The 14,585-nt window shown below is 52.9% G+C and overlaps 1 protein-coding gene across 8 annotated transcripts in view; it reads left to right on the forward strand.

Moving 5' to 3' along the window:
- The first annotated feature begins 6,443 nt into the window (after positions 1-6,443).
- The window catches only part of BICRA (BRD4 interacting chromatin remodeling complex associated protein), a 75,736-nt gene continuing 67,594 nt past the window's right edge, over positions 6,444-14,585 (forward strand). For 4 of the 8 annotated variants that reach the window (XM_073796076.1, XM_073796075.1, XM_033845767.2 and 1 more), the window contains exons 1-2: positions 6,444-6,861; positions 7,528-7,736. The gene's annotated coding sequence lies outside the window, so the exon portion shown is untranslated. The remainder of the gene's footprint in view (positions 6,862-7,527; positions 7,737-14,585) is intronic. The other 4 variants (XM_073796077.1, XM_073796078.1, XM_073796079.1 and 1 more) reach the window with 2 other exon arrangements.

Genomic DNA, 14,585 nt, shown 5'->3' on the forward strand with positions numbered 1-14,585 from the left:
CATCTTTTTATGTGCTTCTTGGTCATTTTCTCACTACCTTTTGCAAACTGACCTCAGCTCCTACCACCTTGCTAAAGCCATTTTCCCCATATTCACCAGTCCACTGGCTTCCCTTTTTAAGAATTTTTTAAAAAATTTATTTTATTGAAGAATAGTTGATTTACAATGTTGTATTAATTTCTGCTGTACAGCAAAGTGATAAAGTGATTCAGTTTTATATATATATATATATACACTCTTTTTCATATTTGTTTCCATTATGGTTTATTACAGAATATTGAATATAGTTCCTTCGGCTATACAGTAGGACCTTGTTGTTTATCCACTGGTTTATCTTAATTCCCATTTTTTCCTGTCTCTCAGCAACTCTGGACGCCTTCCTCTCTCTCCCACCATGACCTACCCATTCTTGGTCTTCCTCTTCTTTTTCTGGAGAGAGATGTGGGACCTTGGGCCAGTTATTTAACTTCTCTGTGCCTCGGTTTTTTCATCTGTGAAATGAGACCGCTAACTATTTCGACTTCTTGGTTGTTGTAACAATTCAATGAGCTTAGAACTGTGCCTGAAGATTACACAGTAATGATCAGGGAAGTATTTAATGGTGAGAGGAGTCGGAGGGCTGAGGGCAGAACATTTCCTCGTGAAAGGTACTTAAAAAATTTAAAAAGCTGGAGGGTGAAAAAATAAAATAAGATTTAAAAGCTTGCCCTGATACAGAATTTTAGGAAAAACCATCAGAAATTATTTTATTTAAAAAAAAAAAAACCCCACAAGAATATTACTCAGCCATAAAAAAGAATGAAATAATGCCATTTGCAGCAACATGGATGGACCTGGAGATTATCGTACTAAGTGAAGTAAGTCAGACAAAGACGAATATCATATGATATCGCTTATATGTGGAATCTAAAAAGAAAAAAAGAAATACAAATGAACTTATTTACAAAACAGAAAGAGATTCACGGACATAGAAAACAAACTTATGGTTACCAAAGGAGAAAGGGGAGGAGGGTAGGGATAAATTAGGAGTCTGGGATTAACATATACACCTACTATATATAAAATAGATAACCAACAAGGACCTACTGTATAGCACAGGGAACTATACTCAGTATTTTGTAATAACCTACAAGGGAAAAGAATCTGAAAAAGAATATATATATATAATATATATATATGGACTGAATCACTTTGCTGTACACCTGAAACTAACATGACATTGCAAATCAACTATACTTCAATTTAAAAAAGTAAAAAAAAAAAAAAAAAACCCACAAGACTCCTCTACGACAGAAAGCATACAAAATAGTTCACCTTCATTAAGAATCTGCATTAAGAAATAGAGACACAGATGTAGAGAACAAACGTATGGACACCGAGTGGGGAAAGAGGCTCGGGGCGGGGGCGGTTATGAATTGGGAGATTGGGATTGACATATATACACTAATATGTATAAAATAGATAACTAATAAGAACCTGCTGTATAAAAAAATAAATAAAATTCAAAGATTGAAAACAAAATCTGCATTAAGCTTCTTATAGCTTCTAAAACAATGCATCAAAAGACAAAAACGTTTTTAGGGGCAAGTGTAATATGGTGGTTAAATGTATGAACTTTGGAGAAGGGCTGCCTGAGTCCGAATCCCTGTGACGCCTGATGTGGGCAATTGTATAACTCTCTGTGACTCAGTTTCCACATGCGTAAAACGCGATGCTGTTAGAACCTGCTAGGATCTTTAGGGGCATTCACCGAGTTTATCTATGTACCTGAGCCGGCAGCGCCAGCTCTGGTAGGCGTTAACTTAGAACTACATCATGTCGTAGCCGGTCAAGTTTTCACTCCAGGCCTGGGTGACTTTCCCAGCCATCTAAACAATGTTTCATAAACCCTGTAGCGAACTTATACGGAGGAAGTCTTGACAAGTAAGATCCATAACAGGTCAAATCTCAGCTGTAGGAAGTCGTTCTCATTCTCTGCTCCAGATCTCCCGGAACAGAGAGTAATAATAAAAGTCAAAACCCGGACAACTCTCCCTTCTTCAGGTCAATTCCGCCAGCGTCGTTTTCCGGAGGAGGCAGGCTTCCCTTCTTAAAGGGGCCTCTCCTAGTTTTGACTTTCTCTTCTCTCTCCTAAGAGGGCCTGGCTGGTTTCTCCTTCTCATCCCCCACTTAGCATCTCTCAGGAAGCGGCCCCTCCCTCTCCGTTGGGATGTTAAATCCTGCAGTGATTACTATTAAATAAAGCCACTCTTCATTGAATTTGGATTTCTGTTGGTCCTGAGTACATGAAGCAGCTCAATTCCCCAAATACCACTGTGGGTTGTAGGGGTCGCAAGTCGGGGGTCCATGGCCTCTATAGCCAAGTCAAGAAGTTTCCTAGGGGCCATTGCTTCGAGGTACGTGGATGAAAAGGGAGAGTTCTCAGAACTTAATATTTGTTTACAAGTTTCTAACTTTACAAAGGTCCAAATAGATCTACCCTCCACGCACCCCGGTCTCCCTCCCCACAGACGCTGCAGTTACCAGTTTCTGCTTTCGAAGATATTCTGTGCATTTAACAAGCAGAAGCTTATATTTTCTCACCTCCCCCTTAAATTATTATACACTCTTCTTCCTTCATTGCCTTTTCCCCTTAACTGAATTCATAGCTTATTCCGCGTCGATTCATGTATTACTTCCTCATTTTACGGTTATTTCATGTCCCCCTGTGGGCCAGACCACAGCTTATTTAATGAGTCCCCTATCCATGGACAGCTAGGTTGTTTGCGGGTTTGTTTATCCTTACTACTTTTTATGAAAACAAAAACAATGTTCCCTACTCCCTTGGTTAGCATTTATCAAGAAACCTGCAGAAGCCTCAACCTGCCCGCCCCCGCTGCCAGCCTCCACTTAAGAGTATCCCCATCTCCAGGGTTCCAGTGCTTTGGCGGCTCGTCTTATGTGGGTTGCCTAGCTGAAGCTGTCAGGCGCAGGCCGGGGCCGTCTGGCGCCCCGCCCCGCGGCCGGCCCGCAGTCGGGCCGATTCAAATCCAGCCAATGGCAGCGTGTAAACAAACCCAGGCCCCGCCCCACGATGAATAATTCCCCGGGCCGGCGCGAAGCCTATTTAACTAGGCGGGGGATGGGGGCGGGACGGAGATGCGGCCCCGCCCCCCATCTTGGGCCAATGGGCGACTAGGCCCCGCCCCCCGCACTTGCCGCTCTGAGGACCCAAGGTCGGGGTGGGCTTGTAGCTGCCTGATTTGCCGCCGCTCGCGGTCTTGGCGCTCCAGGCGAGCCAGCGTAGCTGCGTGCTGGGGTAGCACCGTCCCGCTGTACGAGCCATATTTAAAGGGCGCGGTCAGAGGGCGCAGGTCGCTCCGGAGTCAGTTCCCTCCTAGTCCTCCTATTTTTCCCCTCCTGGCGGCTAGAATTCGGATCCTGGACAGGTCTTTGATGAAAACTTTCCCCTGAAGTCGGATTGAACGAGAAGTGGAGGGACCGCAGGGGTGTTCTGGGCAAGGTTTTTTCTTGCTTTGTTCCTTCTTGTTATTGAAGTGTTACATGCCTCCAGAAAAGTGCACGGATCCTAAGCGTGCTGCTCAACTGAAAACGAAAAACACCCTCGGAAACATCTTGCCAGATCAAGAAACAGAACTTGGGTTGGCCAAGTTTTAGACTTTGCAGTTGCGGGTGCGAGGGAGGAGCCGCGATGGCCGTTCCTTTGACTTTCAGAGGCACAAACAACTTGTTTAAAAAAAAAAAAAAAGAAAGAAAGAAAGAAGGAAAAAGGAAAACCACGCCTCTGTAGAGAAACGGGAATCAGGCCAGACTCTGGTCAGGCTCCCTCAGGGTAGGAACTGGGCTGTTGGACGGGTAGGAGGTGTAGGACTCAGAGATAAAGGGCATTAGGATCCGGTTGGGAGAGCTGAGGGTGGGGTGGGGAAGGACTAGAAATTTGAGGGGACTAGAAATTTGAGGGGATAGAAAATGCGCTTGTACTGGGGGTGGGAGAGGGGAGGTTTCTGGGCTGGAGGGTTGGGAGGACCAGGGGGACTTGGAGCCGGTGGGCTAAAAGTGGAACAAGGCATCACAGCCCCTGGGAGAGGGCAGGTTAATTCTCCAGTGTCCTGGACTTTCCACAGCAAATGGGTTTCCTGCTGTTCCTTTTCAGCTGCACGGTTATAATTAAAACAGTCCATGAAACGTTGAGATGAGGGGCCCAGAAATCCAAGCTCATTCAGCAAATATTTGTGAGGTGTCTGTCTCCTGCCCAGACCTATGTTAGGAGAGAGGAAATATCATGACCTGTATGGGATTAAGTTCCATATTGGCAGGCAAGGACCCTGTGTCCAGAGCCCAGCTGAGCACAGAGGTGTAGCGTATTTGGTAGATGAGAAAAGGTGGGTGCATCTTCTCCCGTCCTAATTTCTCACATCTGGATGCTGCTCTGTCCCTGTCCCATAAGAGCTTCTATGTGCCTCGTCCCATTTCATCCTTTCCATAGCCTTCATAACGTCTGGACTCTGGGGACAAACAGAGCTGGGTTTGACTCCCCGGCTGTGTGACATTGATCCGGTTTCTTACCCTCTCTGAACTGGTTTCTCCACACAAAAAAGTTAGAATTGAGGTTTAAATGAGAGTCAGGGCCTGGCCCAGGGGGTTGGTATTAACAGTTGTCAGAGTGTTTATCAAAGCAAGGAGTTAGTTAGGATTACCAGCTTAATGATGTGTTCGGGGGAGATAAACAGATGTCTGCAATGCATCAAAAACTGAGATGGATTTGATGGATAGATGCACAGATGTGTGATTAAGCTAGTAGAGTAGGATGCTGATGGTTGAATCTAGGTGGTGGGTATTTATCCTATTTCTTCCACTTTTCCATATTTGAAAATGTTCAGAATAAAATGTTGGGGGGCGATGGATTTTGGTGTCTGACTATACAGTCCCATTTTACAGATGAGAAAATGGAGGGGCTGGAGAAGTGACTTGCCCCAGGTTCATCTGGTGACTCATAACAGAACATCTGGGATTAGTCCCTCCCCTGGCTGGGTATCCCTGGGGCAAGTTGCTGAACCTATCTGGGTCTCACTGCCAACCCGATTCTGAACCTGGAACTTACAACTTGCATCTGATTTTCAAAGGGCAGGGGTGTGTCACCCCCTAAAGAATAGCAGGTCTCTTCCCATTTGGGTGCATATAGACCCCTCCTCTGGCCTTGGACATTTGACCTCCCAGGGCTTTGCCAGCGATGGCTAGATTGGGGGCTTCTTTCACACCCATGCCCATTCCAGGCCGCCTGGCCTCAAGACCATCTTCCTAAGAGGTCAGGTATGCCTGTGGAAGGGTGGGTATTATCTCATTGCTCAGCAGATCTTTCTTGAGCACTTATTAAGTGCCAGGCACTGTTCTGGGGTGTGTGTTGGGGGAGTGGTAGATACCATAATGCACCTAAGAAGCCTGGAACCTGCTACAGAGGGCAGGGGAAACTGAGGCTAAGTGACTTATTTGCTTACTTGCTCATTGTCTGTGTCCCTTAATAGACTGTGAGCTGCAGAATGGGGCTAGGGGGTAGCGATGGGGCAGGAACCAGGGTGTTCTTGGTCACTGCTATATTCCTGGCACACACTAGATACCCATAAACAATACTTCCTGTATGAATGAATAAACTTGGACAGTCACCCCCCGCAATGCCTCAGGTCTGCTACCTTTGAACCCCAGTCAGTTCCCTAGTTCCGAGCCCCCCAGGGTTGGCAGCTATAACAAGAGACACCAGTGCCACCCAGCTCAGATCAGGTCCCACTTCCCGGTTGTGTGACCTTGGGCAAAACGCTTCCCCTCTCTGAGCCAATTTAGTTTTCTACACTGCAAGGTGGGAATAACTAAAGGTCTCTAGATGGGAGTTCCTGGAGATCTCTTCTTGGTGAAGACTGGAAAAATGGCACCCAGGTAAATGAATACTGAAGGTGTAGCCCAGTGGCTCAATCTTAGCAAATGGAAGGGCAACCTGCACAAAAATAATGTCCTCCTATGTTGCCGTTCCTGGAAGGTCACATATCTCAGTGGGCCATGGATTACTATAACTATATGAGTTATAGACTGACCACTGTCTCATGTTTGCGGCAACACGTGTTCACTTCTGGAATTGATAAAGTTTCCTTTTACTATAATAGTAAATAATAACAGCACTTTTCTGGCACTTCCTGTCAGATGCTGCTCCCCATGAGAACATTTTCTCCTAATGACCTTATGAAATGAGGCCTATTAATTATTTCCTCTTGGAAATGGAGGCACGGAGAGGTGAAGTAATTTGTCCAAGGTCACACAGCAAAGGAAGCGGCAGGATGTGAAGCACAGGCTCGCTGGTTTGAGTCAGCGCGCTTAACCTCCGTGGTGTCTTAAATAATACGCGTAGTGCCACCAAGATGCCAGGATCAATTCCAAAGCTTAAAACACATAGGTCTCAATCACTCATTCATTCAACACACATTTATTGAATTGCTTCGGTATACACATGGCTTTTCCAGGGCATCGGGGAAACAGAAGGTAAGAAGAGACCAGAATATAAGTCCCGTTGGCCTGTGCGCCCCGGCAGGGTAGCTCCGAGCTGTCTGGGTGCTCGATGGGCCCTGAGCAAGGCTCAGGGCACACAGCAGGCGCTCAGCAAGCGTTCCCTGAACGAACGCGCGAACCGAAGTGTCACGCCCGCAAGGCGTACACGGCCCCGCGGGGCGGAAACAGACCAAACACCACCGAGGCGTCCCGGGGCTTCTGGGAGTCCCATCTGCGCGGCCCGAGAGGCCTCGAGGAGGCTCTAAAACAGGTCGGACCCACGTCCCCGGCGCCCTCCCCGGGGCGTAGCAGCTCAAAAGACCGATTGAGGTGAGTGAGCGAGCCGCGTTCGGGGTCCCGGCCAGTAGCCCCAAAGCACCCCCCGCCCCCGCACCTTCCACCCTTTTGGCTCCGACTCCCGGCTCCTTCGCGATTCCACCTGCGGGGCCTCCCCCTCTCCTCCAGCCGCGACTCCCGCTACCTTTTCGAACCTTCGGCGCTCCCCCTGGTCGCGTCCTCCCGCCTGGCGACCATCCCCCGCGTCGGGGCGCGCCCAGGGCGCACCGCGCCCGCTCCCCAGACGGGCTGGGCGCCCGGGATACGGGAGGGCGAATCCCTTTAGCCTTTTCCCCTAATCCGGAGCATTGCTCGATGCAGTCGGCGGACTCCACCGTAGCCTGGGAAGGGGCGCCCCTGAACCCCCGGGACTAGGGCTGGGGAAGGGGCGGCGCCGGTGCGGAGGTCACCCTCCCGGGGCGTTCGCAGCCTCCCATTCGTTCGCGGGCCCGCAGCTCGGCGCCCAGAGCCGAAGCTGGTTTGCTGAGTCGCGGGGCGGGGCCTCCCCCAAGCCCGTCCCTCGGCGAGGGCGGAGGGAGGAGGAGGAGGAGGAGGAGGAGGAAAGGGGGGGGCGGAACACAAAACCCGCAAGGTTTTTTTTTCTTTTGCATGTAATTAAAAAATAATTTTTTTTTTTTTTTTTTTTTTTGCAAACCCGAGGGGTCCCGCCCGGAGCGGGCGCGGGTCCGGGGTGCCCGGGCCGCGGCGCGGGGCGGCGGCAGGGGCCTGGCGGAGGCTGCCGGGCGGCCGCCATGCGATCAGGCAGTGCGCTGACCGGCCCGGCCGGTCGGCCCCTTCTGGGTCCTCCCTTTGCAGCCCGTGCGGGGCCGTCTCGGAGACCCCGCGCCGACGGCTGCTCAAACATCAGGGTGAGTTTCTCACAATGTAGCAATTTCTCTTTAAATCTCTTAACTCTCTCTACCTGCGAGTCGGGGCTGTGACAGGGCGCAAAAGCGAGGGGGGAGTGGGGGTTGGCGGCGAGGGTGTGTGTGGGGGGAGCCGGAGCCGGGGCCGAACCCACCCCCCCGACACTCACACACTTAGCCCCCCAACCGGGGCGCATCGCCCGCTGCCTCTTTTTCTGTTCGGCGCCCACCACCCCCGGTAGCCCCCCCTCACCCCCCGCGTCTCTCCATCACCGCCGCCCCGATTCTGCGGGGACCCCCCCTCCACCCACCCTGGGCTCCCCTGCCCAAACCCGGCGCCCGGTGCCTCTCCGGCCCTCCCGCCGGCTGCCGGGGATACAATGGAGCGGCGGAAAAACGAGACCTAACGTTCCACGGGGGGAGGGGTGGGGAGACCCCCTCCCCCGGCCCGGGGGCCCCCCCTCCCCTCACCCTGCTCCCTGCCTTTTGGGGAAGAAGAGGGCAATGGGGGCAGCGGATGGTGGTTTCCCGGCCGGAGCTGGCGAGCCTTCATCTCCCCCTCTCGCCCGTCCCCTGCGCTCCCTCCTCAGATCCCTCCGGGGGTGCCGGAGAGAAACGGGGCCTCCGGCATGCTGGGGAGGGATGGATGCGGAAGGAAGCCACTGGGTCTCCTCCTCCCCACCGCCCCGAAACAATGAAAGGAGTTGACTTGGTCCCCCACCCCCCAGCAATGAAAGGAGTTGACCCCCGCCCCCGCTAGCTGGTTGTTCCCGGAGGGGGCCGTTACGGGGGGTGGGGGGAGGAGGGAGGTGAGCCTTACCCCTGTCACCTCCGAGATTTGGGGCGGCCCCCCATCTCCACCCCCTCGTCCTAGCAATGGGAGGCACCAGGCCCAGCCCGGGCACCGCGCTCGGGTGGTGACCTTTAGACAAAGGCAGCCCTTTCCCTGTGGTGAGCCCGGACGAGCCGGGCCCGAGGCCTCCCCTAGCCCCTGCGGAGGGCGGCCGGGCCGCGGGCACCCGGAGGGAGGGATGGAGCAGGAGGGAGGAGGGATGGAGCCATCTGGTTTTCCCATCCCTCGCTGCCCCTCGGCTGCTTCTCCGGCTCCTGTCACGGGCGGCCGCGGGGAGACCAGGGACCGCCGGCTGCCCAGGCCTTGGTCCGCGGCCAGCGGCGAGCGGGGCGAGCAGCCGCGGGCGGGCTCGGGAGGCAGCGGTGATTGGAAGGCACGGCGGCTCCTTCCTCTCCGCACCCCTTTGTTTTGCTTTGTGGTTCTGAGCAGCTGAACTTCCCGGGAGGTGGGGTCAGAGGCCGCTGTGTCAGCTCTCCCCGGAGGCCAGGGTGACAGGTCCCAGCCCTCTGGTGTACCTGGACCGGGGCTCCTGCCGGTGCTCGGCCTTCTGTCCGGACAGGCAGCCCCTTTTGTCACACAGCCCTCCGATAGTATAGATCTGGGGATGTATTGGAGGTTTGCTTTTCCCTCACACCTCCTTTCCTGGGGCGCTTGTCAGGGAAACAGTTTTTAGAAACACCCCCAGACTTCACGGCCTGAGACTTCTGAGAAGTGCTCTGTGCTTTCACACCTCTCCCCTCACCTGGGGTGGGGATGGGGGCCTCAGTCAACGCCGACCTGCTAGGGTGGTGGGAGAACAGGGGAGGAGGACAGCTGAGGAGCCACCCCCTTCCCATGTGCCAGCGTCCAGTGAGACTTAAGGGGTGTGCTTAGCTACACCCCCCTCCCCCAGAGCTCCCCCACTTCTGGAAGGCGGAAATAACATCTCCTACCCAGAGAGCATTAGGAATTGGCTACTGTTAGGTGCGCTACCCACTGGCCACCACCCGAGGAGGAAATTGGGTCAGTTATGTGATTCCCATTTTGCAGACAGGCTAATGGAGGCTCAGAGAAGCTAAGTGACTTGCCCGGGGTCACACAGCCCCAATCTGTAACCGTCTCAGGTTTTTCCAACTCAGCTCAAAACTCTTAGGTTCTCCTGTACCCCTCTTTGGCAATTTGTCCCTTTGACTTCAGTTGAGTCTCAAATGTAGATAATACCAGGAAGGAGCGGCTGAATTCACCCCCCCCCCCCCCCCCAACCGAGTGCTCCTTTGGGGAAGGGGTAAGGAGCATCTGGAAGCTGGGCTGAGGGCAGGATGCTTTCACCTGTGGCTGGAGCAGAGTGTTTGCCTGCAGGAGCTGAGGATTGGAGGTGTGGAGTCAGGAGAAGGGGGGGCCCCAGGCCTCGCCGGCTGGGGTTTGGGGGGCACTTGGTTGGTGGCCCCTCTATCATCCTCTTCCTGTTCCACCTGAGCTGGGACTCGGCCCCGCTGGGAGGGAATCTGAGCTGCCGGGGACCTTCGTCGTCGCTCTGTCCTGGGACCCTCCGTGGCTCCATGATGTAGCTGGCAGAGAACTCCCCTGCCCGTTCTCCTCTCAGCCTGGGTGGCAGACTCCCTGTCCCACTCTGTAACCTCAGTCACTGGTCCTCAGTTTCCTCATCTGCAGGTGGGGATCAGTAGAGCTTCCTTAACTGACCTTGCGGTGACTGAAAGTTTTATCCAAACGTGTTATTTTTATTTCTCCTTCAGCATATGGGGATATGGCAGGCCTGTAGGAGTGGGGAGGAAAGTTGGGTGCTGGGTATTTTAGGGTGAATGGCAAAAGGCATCTACCCTGGAGGAATTCCCTGTGGTGGTGTGTGAGGGCAGGCAGTAAGGAGTTCCACTTTGGTGGCTCTCCATCTCCAGCTCTCTGGGACCCCACCCCTTCAGCAGCCTCCAGCTCTCTGGGACCCCACTCCTTCAGCACTTACTGGTGCCGAATACACATTTGGCCGGTGGGTTGTGGTGGTGGGGGAGGAAGGGGAAGGGCTGGGGAGGGCCCAGCTTACCCAGTGAGGGGGGCAATACGGGGCGATCTTGCCATTTTACAGATGAGGAAACCGAGTCCAGCGGAAACCTGTTCCATGGCTGAGAGGGGACTCCAGCCCAGACTTCAGGGACGGGGGTGTGATTGGAGAGGGGCTAACACTTTGAGGGACACCCTGCAAATACCTTCCTGAGGTGACAGGCATCATAAGTAATCATAATTCCTGTGGGGCAGGGGCAGGAGGGGAGGAGCTGTAGGTCTCTCTAGGGTGAGTGCTTCCTGAAAGTTGGAACTGATTTTTGGGGGGGCAGGGTGGCGGTGGAAAAGGGGGGAAGTGTGAGGCCCAAGAGTGACAGGCCTATGCCCCGCCCCCCTTTTTTGCCCGCTTCCTTCCCAGAGGCCTCAGGGGCCTTCCCCAACCTTCCCTGGGGATGTGGGGTCTTCCCCCTCTCCCCTGTGAGAGTCTGTGAAAGGGTCCAGGGGTCAGCCCCAAGCCCAGGGGGCCTGGCAGGAGGGTCCTGGGGTGTGTGTGGGTACCCTGGGGTCCTGGGGGGGTCACCTTTGAGCTCCAGGCCCAGCCACCATCAGAGTTCCCTCCCGCCCTCCCAGCTCTCCCCCGTGGCTGTCTTGACTCCTGGTCTCAAGAATGCAGAGGGCTGCTGGTGGGGGGAAGTTAATTGGAAACAGGAAAACATGGCATTCCTTTCTAGCCGGCCTGGGCCTGGAAAGCAGTGAGGGGCTGCCTTTCTCCCTCTCCCGCCCTGCAGGGGAGAGGTGGGGGGGGGCATGGTTCTCTTGCCTCTGTCTCTTCGGGGTCTTTCCCCCACCAGGCTCCCTGACTCTTAGTGGAAACAGCAAGTTGCCTGTTTTACATCCATGATATAAAATGTTCTCCCCCCAATCCGAATGACTTGCCCCCCTTTTTCACCGGGTCATATCCAAGTTTGTCCCCGTTCTCTGAGGGTGGAGGGCTTGTCTCAGTTGGCTCCCCAGTGTAGGATGTGTCACACTAGAGACACATGGGAAATGTTTGGTTGACTGGTCCCCAAGGATTCCCTCCTCCTTCCTTCCCTAGACTTCTCCCCTGCCTGGGGTACCACCAATAGAGTTTTATCCCCATTGACTGAAGCCTTTGTGTCTCAGTGGCATGCAAGGTCCCCCAACGGGAAAAGAGAAGGTTTTCTAAGACATTTCTGGTTTGGCGACAGTTAGTTTTGTGTCCTGAGTTTGCAGGTATTCATGGTGGCGGGGGATCTGTTGGCAGGAGAAGCTGGAGAGAGGGCCTGTCTGTCTTTAATTGTTCCCGATTAAACTTTCTGAGGGCCTACTGTGTGCCACGGCCCTGGGGCCCAGTTGTGATATTGGGACCCAACCCGGGAGGAGGCTAGAGAGAAGTGTCGTCTTCAAGGCCGCTGGGGGACTTTGATGCCTTTTGTCTGGGTGGTTTGCAAAGGCTCCAAGGGGGAAGCAGCTTCTTTCTCTCTTTCTCTTTTTTTCTGACTGATACATCCACGTGGGACAAATTCAAAATCTCAAACATAGTAAGTCTCCCCCTTTACCCTCCGGGGCATCCCTGGTCCCCCAACTCGCCTCCCCAGAGCACCGCCTCAATCCTGATGTTCTGTGCACACACATTTATATACATGTGTATGTCTTAAAAAATATTTATTTTGCACAGATGGTAGCCCCCTCTTCCCATCGTTCTGCACGTTGCTTTTTTCACTTCATCTCCCTGGGAGATGTGCGCAATACGTGGAGGAGTCTCTTTGGCTTTTTCTCAGCTGCGTTGTATTCCTCAGTGTGGGCAAATCCTCCTTGACTCAACACGGATATGGAGGTGTTTCCTAAAGTTTCAGCATGCAGAGCCAGAGGGCATGCATCCATTTGTCTTACTGGGAAGTGGGTATGCCAGCGGGATAAACTCCTGGAGGCGGGGTTGCTGGGTCAAGAGCCTGCGATTCGGTCACTCTTAGGAGGCACCTGTGGAGCTATGTCTTGAAGGAAATCGTTTCCGCTCCTGTTCAAGTCATCCCACCCATCCATCCATTGTCTTTGCCTCTTGTGACCTCCTTGCCCCTTCCTTCCTGCCTGTGGTCTGCACCCTGAGCTTGCCACTTGGTGTAGAGGTCAAGGGTGGGGGCGCTGTTGATTCGAATCCTGGCTCTGCCGCTTGCTGGCTGAATGGATGCAGGCAGGGGGCTTGCTGGCTCTGGGCCTCCGTTGTCCCCTCTGTTAAATGGGTTCACCTCAGTACCTACTTTTGGAAAGGTTGTCGTGAGGATTAAATAATACCCATCAAGGTGCATGGGTAGCCTAGCTGAGTCATTCAGTGGAGGTGTCATCTGTCATTCTATGCAGTTCTGTCTCCTGGGGTCAGGAACCCCTTAATTCTGGGCTGTGAGCTCCCTTACTGGCAGGCAGGGGAGGGAATGCTGGCTTTTCCACTCCCCTGCAGCGTGACCTTGGGCAAGTGATCCTTTTCTGGGTCTCGATTTCCTTGTCTGTAAAATGGGCCCATGATGGCTCCCTGGCAGGTGGGCTGTGAGGGCCGAAGGAGGCCCTGCCCTCCCCAGCCGGGCGTGCAGTAGCCGTTCAGGAAGGAGCATCTGATGTTACTGTTATCTTCACTATGATTACTGTTCTCCTGTGGGCCCCACGCTGACTTCGCCACTCTGAAAGCTCTCCATTGTCTTCCTGAAAGGCACATAGGGAACATTGTTGGCATTCTAAACCGCACAGCAGCGGAGGGCACAGGGCAGGCTGCTGCGGCGGCATGGCCCTGGGGACAGACAGGGCTGTCCTGCTCTGGGTCTCGCTTTCCTCATCTGGAAGAACGGCTGTGATGGGAGACCTACCTGTGTGCTCATGGATGTTCCGAGCTTAACACAGTGCCTGACATATCACGAGTGCTCAGAAGATGTCAGTGGCTGTGATGGTGTTGGTGGTGATGGTGTTGGTGGTGATGATGGTAATGATGGTGGTGATGATGATGATGATGGAGAGAAATCTCCCGTGGAATTAGATACCTGCGTCCTTGCCTCCTTCCCCTACAACCCCGGGCAGTCAATGTTGGCATTTTAATCAGAGGGAAGGTTCCAAGGCAATCAAATACCCTTTGGGCCTCAGTTTCCTCATCTGTAACAGAACTCATGGAGTCTTTGTGAAGCTTAAATGAGTGAAGATGTAGAAGGCTTTTAAGACAGGCCCTGGCTTGCAGGAGTGCGGTGAAAATTCACTTTGCTTGTTATTATTTTAATTTTTTATCATGGAAATTTTAAAGTACCCACCAAGAGTTGAGAGAATAAAATAATCAACCCCTGTGTACCCATCGCCAGCTTCACCAATTTTCTACTGATCCCTCCTCCCGCCCGCCCCCCCACCCTCCGCTCCACCCTGCGCTTTCTTTTCCCTTTTCTACTGGAGTACATTTAAGCAGATTCCAGATATCATATCAGTTCAACTGTATCATTATCGTTACTAATGGTGTTATTATTTTTGGTATCCAGAATCTGTTTCATCACCTCTGGGTTCTATCCTGTTCTGTGATGGAAGAGACATTAGGCCCATTTCATAGATTGGGGAAATCGAGGCTGCGGGTAGTAAACTTTGGTCAGGTTGTCCTTGATCTGTGTTCCCATCCTGTCTTGGCCACCCCAGGCTTTGCACCTTGGTGGCTGTTTCTGATCACACGGGCTTGGGGATTTATGCCTGGAAGTGGGTTCTGATATTCTGTGCAGAAATCACAGTCAGAGAAGGTGGGCCAGTGGCAGGGGGATGGACAAATGACCCCGGCAATGAGGGGTTACTAGGTCAGCCGCCCGGGTTCGAGTCCTCTTTCTGCCCCTTCTAACCTTGTGACTTGGCGGCAAGTTACTTCCTTTCTCTAATTCCAGATTAGAGAACCAGAAGTACAGGAATAATAAATCGATGCTTCTCTCAAGAGCTTTTGCATCAGTTAAATCAGGTCCTGAGGGGAAAAGTGTTTT

Source organism: Tursiops truncatus, chromosome 19 (assembly GCF_011762595.2).
Source record: "Tursiops truncatus isolate mTurTru1 chromosome 19, mTurTru1.mat.Y, whole genome shotgun sequence".
NCBI classification, from domain to species: Eukaryota; Metazoa; Chordata; class Mammalia; order Artiodactyla; family Delphinidae; genus Tursiops; species Tursiops truncatus.